Here is a 4,829-nt window from a genome sequence, read left to right on the forward strand (position 1 = left end):
TCCAGAGTCTGAGGTCCTAACCACTATTCTATGTTACTTCTTTGAACCTCAATTCCTGGCTTATGAGCTGGGATAATCTGCCCTAGCTGAAGGCAACGAATGATGTTTATTTATTTACGTATGTATGTATTTATTTATTTAATACTTTTTTTAAGTTTATTTATTTTGAGAGAGACAGAGAGAGCATGAGCAGGGGAGGGGCAGAGAGAGACAGACAGAGAGGATCCCAAGCAGGCTCTGCAGGGTCAGCACAGAGCCTGATGCAGGGCTCGAACTCACAAAACTGTGAGATCATGACCTGAGCAGAAATCAATAGTCATATGCTTAACCGACTGAGCCACCAGGTGCCCCTTGAATGCTGTGTTTATTTCTGTCCCATTTATCTGGTTCACACTCTTTCCATTGCCTGCTTTTCAGCTTTGAGCATGTTAGGCATATTTATTATATAGCTGATGCTGGTTAAGCTCAAGGGAACTGAAGAGTTCAAAGCTGCCTACTGATGTTCCCATCCTGTTTATAATCAGCGATCTCCACTATCCATTTTCCCAGCTCAGGACACCCTGATGTAAAGAATTTCCAAACTTCTGACTCCTCCCCACCAGGCTTCTTACTGTTGGTGTTTGAGGAGGGATGATAATAACTGTCACCATTTATCAAGTATCTGCTATGTTCCAACAACTATACAGATATAATTTCTAATTCTTCAAACCATACTACAAAGCAGGTAGTATATTCCCAGTCTTCTTGATGAGGAAACAGAGACCCGATAATACTAAAAGATGTCTAAGCTCGCACATCAAATACGTTTTAGGCTCCTGATTCCACTTGAGAGCCATCTGACACTAAAGTCTGTGTTCTTTCCACCAGGCTGCTCGTTGCAGCAAGCACTGCTCCAGCTGGTCTTCTGGTACATTCTCTTTCATCATTTGTGACTGTGGAGGTCTCAGAATCTTTCAGGATATTCTATGCCAAATAATATTTAAGATATTTTTGAAGACAGAAGTAAAGGGGCAGTGAGCTGAATCTAGGCAAATTCCTAAGAAAGCCTTAATGATGTGGAAAAACAGAGAGTCTTGAAAAACAAGTAAAATGGCCTAAGCACTTTAAGGTTTTTACTTAAATAATAAGGCTAAGCACAGTGCTGAGGAGTCTTTGATTCAAAGCTTTCTGAGCTCTCAACCAAACTTTAATGAAGCAAGCCTCCAAGGGAGGCATCCCAATTAGCCCTATATTCTAGATGATCAGACCAGGACTCTAAAGTCCAATTTCCTGTCCCTGGTGCTCATCTTGGAACAAAATTCTCCCTATTGTGAAGCTATGCACCAAATACCACATGTACAAATAATGGCCTGATTGTTACAACAGGCTTATGTTGAGTCATTGATCATTGCTATGTTTCAATAAATATTTTTTCCTGATAATGAGCCAATTTATAATCTAAAGCCAGATGTTGACAGGCCTGGGCTCCTTTAAAAAAATGTATCATAATTATTATTATTTGATATTGCCATCTGGGACACATTATAAAAAATAAAAGGCTTTCTTGTGCTTTTGGAAGCTACTTCTTCCGGAATACTGTGTTCTCAAGACATCCCCTCACAGCATGGCCTCACAAATAGCAAGTCATTGGCATAGGCTTCTAAAAACACTTTCTCCTGCATAATCCCATTTTCACCGAAACCCCCAAATCATACTTATTCACACAGCTTATTCACACAGCTGCCATTTACAAAGTGCCTGCAATATGCCAGGCCTAATGCCAGATGCTGTGAAGAATGTGAAGCTATACAAATATATAGTCCTGCACTCACCACTCAGTTAAAGGACATTAAATAAAAATTAGTAGTATTATGTAAGGTTAAAATTTGGAAGCCATGTAGGGTATTTCCCTTTCTAGAGAGAAATCAAGGTTATGTCCACTCTGTCAAGCCTCACTATCCCCCTAAAATCAAAGAAAGGGGTGTTGACATTCTTGGAAGGAAACCTTTTTCCTCTACCCTTCTAGGTTCTTTGGCTGGTCTAAGAATCAATTAACATAGGACATATTAACAGGAGAAAAGCAAACATACAAATGGGACCCTTAAGAATATGACACCCATAGGCAATCAGGCCATTGAGGTTTATATGCCATTCTGAGCTAAAGGAAAGCTCTAGAATGTCAACGGGGAGGAACACAACTCACAGAAAGAGGGGAAGAGCAAATGTTTGGTAAACAAATGTTTGCCTTACCCTGCAGAGCCCTCCAGGCTCTGCAGAGCTTTGCACCCCCCTTCACCCAGCAGTTAACCATTCCTAGTCCATATGCTTCATAGTTATCTCTGGTGCTAGTTCTCTTCCTGGATCAGACCCTCTATCTAAATTCTTTCAGGCACTTAAGGGAGAGGTAAAAGTTTTTTTAATCTGCCAGTATTGATTGCTTTCAGCTCAATAGAGTCCATATGCCAAAGTGGCACATTTTGTGGACACTTGGTCTGAATCCCTTCAATATGCATTGATCGGGCTTAACATTTCTTGGACCACAGTGCCAGGAAGTGGTGTTTTTGGTGTGAGAGGGAAGGAAACTGAAGTGCTAAGCCCCTTTGCAATCTTCAGTCTCCCTAGAGAGGCCTGGGCTATGTTCCCTCTAGAAAGGACCTTCTGTTTCCTGGAGTGGAACTAGGGTAGAGCCTAGGGGGAGGCCACGGGGCTATGTAGGCTGGCAAAATGCTTTCTTAAAGTTCCACAAGAAATGACATTGGGCTATGAGTTAAGAAAAACTATCAAAAACATGGTTAGTTCAGGAGACCACACAACGTGTCCTTTCAATATTCGCGTTAAACTGTAGATCAATAGGCCCATTCAAGAATTACATAATTTCTGGGCACCTGGGTGGTTCAGTTGGTTGAGCATCTGACTTCAGCTCAGGTCACAATCTCACAGTTCGTGGGTTTGAGCCCCGTGTCGGGCTCTGTGCTGACAGCTCAGAGCCTAGAGCCTGCTTCAGATTCTGTGTGTGTGTTTCTCTCTCTGCCTCTCCCCCACTTGTGCTCTGTCTCTCAAAAATAAATAAACACTAAAAAAATTTTTTTTAATTAAAAACAAAAAGAATTACATAATTTCTCATGAGAAGTTACCATTCCAGGACTTTACTACTTACTAGTAATTGGGGCTGGGACTCGGTGAGGTTGCATGCTAACTTGTACATCTGTGAGTAATAGAGATGCAAATGATTTCTGACTAGTAGATAAGATAACCCCAAAGGTTGTGATTTTATTGCCCATAGGACAATAAACCAATATTGTATATCTCATAATGACCTCATTCTGAAGTTCTTTTTAAAATTTCCTATAAGTGATTTCAGCTCAGGTCATGATCTCACTGTTTGTTAGTTCGAGCCTCGCTGTGGGTTCTGCACTGACAGTGAGGAGCCTGCGTTGGGTTCTCCCTCTCTCCCTCTCTCTCTGCCCCTCCCCGCTGCTGCTCTCTCTTTCTCTCAAAATAAATCAATAAACTTTTTTTTAAAAAATTAAAAATTAAAAAATAAATAAAATAAAATTGCCTACAAGTAGGGCTTGCTTCAGCAGCACATATACTAAAATGCGAACAATACAGAGAAGATTAGCATGGCCCCTGTGCAAGGATGATACGCAAAATTGTCTATAAGTGTCTGTTTCTCATCTTACCAGTTCCCTCAATTAACGAGTTAAATAAAATCTTTGACTTGTGTTTATTCTATATTTTTGAGAGAGTCATGTTTTCAACTTTTGAAATTTATACTTTGACAGAGGCCTGCGATCAATCCAGGGATAATGAGAATCCCTCTGCCTGGCCTTGTCCTCTGGCATTTATGTACCTTGGGAGCCTCAAAGGGAGTCTACCAGGTAGGAAAGGATTCCAGTGTATGGGACCCTGGGTCCTGTCCAAATACCACCTCCATGGTATCGAATCAAGACCACAAGCAATATATTGTTAAAAACAAAAACAAAACAAAACAAAAAACAAAAACAAAAAACCAGAAGATTAAAATTCAATTATGTGCAACAAAATTAAGTAGTATTGGATAATAACCCAAAATATAAATATCCATGTGTTCACTCTGATATAAGTAAATGACTGAGTAAATGAATTCCAGAAGAATTCCAAATCTTTTATATCAATACTCCACCCTTAAGGAGGAAGAACCTATCTCCCCACCTCTGAAAAAGTGGACTGCACATGAGTGCTTCCAAAGAGTACAGTATGAAAAGAACAAAAAAAGAGTAACTTTACGATAAAGAAACATGGCAAAACGTTAACTCAGCAAGGTGATCTGGGTGACATCAACAGTGATAATATTCACCCTTGATACTATGTGATGAAAGTGCCACTTAAATTCTTTGGTCTTCCAAAAACACATACCCCCTGTCTAATCATGAGAAAACATAAAACAATTCCCAACAGAGGTACATTCTGTAAAATATCTGACCAGTACTCTTCAGAACATTAAAGATCATCAAAAACAAGGAAAGTCAGAGAAACTGCCCTACCCAAGAGGAATGAAATGAAACCTAACTACTGAATGTAACATGGTGTCCTACATGGGATCCTGGAACAAAAAAAAGGACACTAGGGGAAAACTGAGGAAATGTAAACAAAGTATGGATTTTAGTAAACAATTAAACTTATCAATATTGGTTTATTAATTGTGACAAATGTAGCATATTAATGGATGATATTATAACAAGAGAAACTGGATGTGGGGTGTATGGGAACTCTGTATTATCTTCATAACGTTTCTGTAAATCTAAAGGTGTTTTGAAATTAAAAGTTTATTTAAAAATTGGGGCGCCTGGGTGGCGCAGTCGGTTAAG

The 4,829-nt window shown here is 39.7% G+C and overlaps 1 non-coding gene across 1 annotated transcript; it reads left to right on the forward strand.

Moving 5' to 3' along the window:
* Positions 1–3,547: 3,547 nt before the first annotated feature.
* Positions 3,548–3,654, forward strand: LOC112851653 (U6 spliceosomal RNA). Its single transcript, XR_003222799.2, has one exon. It is a non-coding gene; the product is annotated as a U6 spliceosomal RNA (small nuclear RNA).
* The last annotated feature ends 1,175 nt before the right edge of the window (positions 3,655–4,829 follow it).

Source organism: Puma concolor, chromosome D4 (genome assembly GCF_028749965.1).
Source record: "Puma concolor isolate L17-30 chromosome D4, mPumCon1.1.hap2, whole genome shotgun sequence".
NCBI lineage: Eukaryota > Metazoa > Chordata > Mammalia > Carnivora > Felidae > Puma > Puma concolor.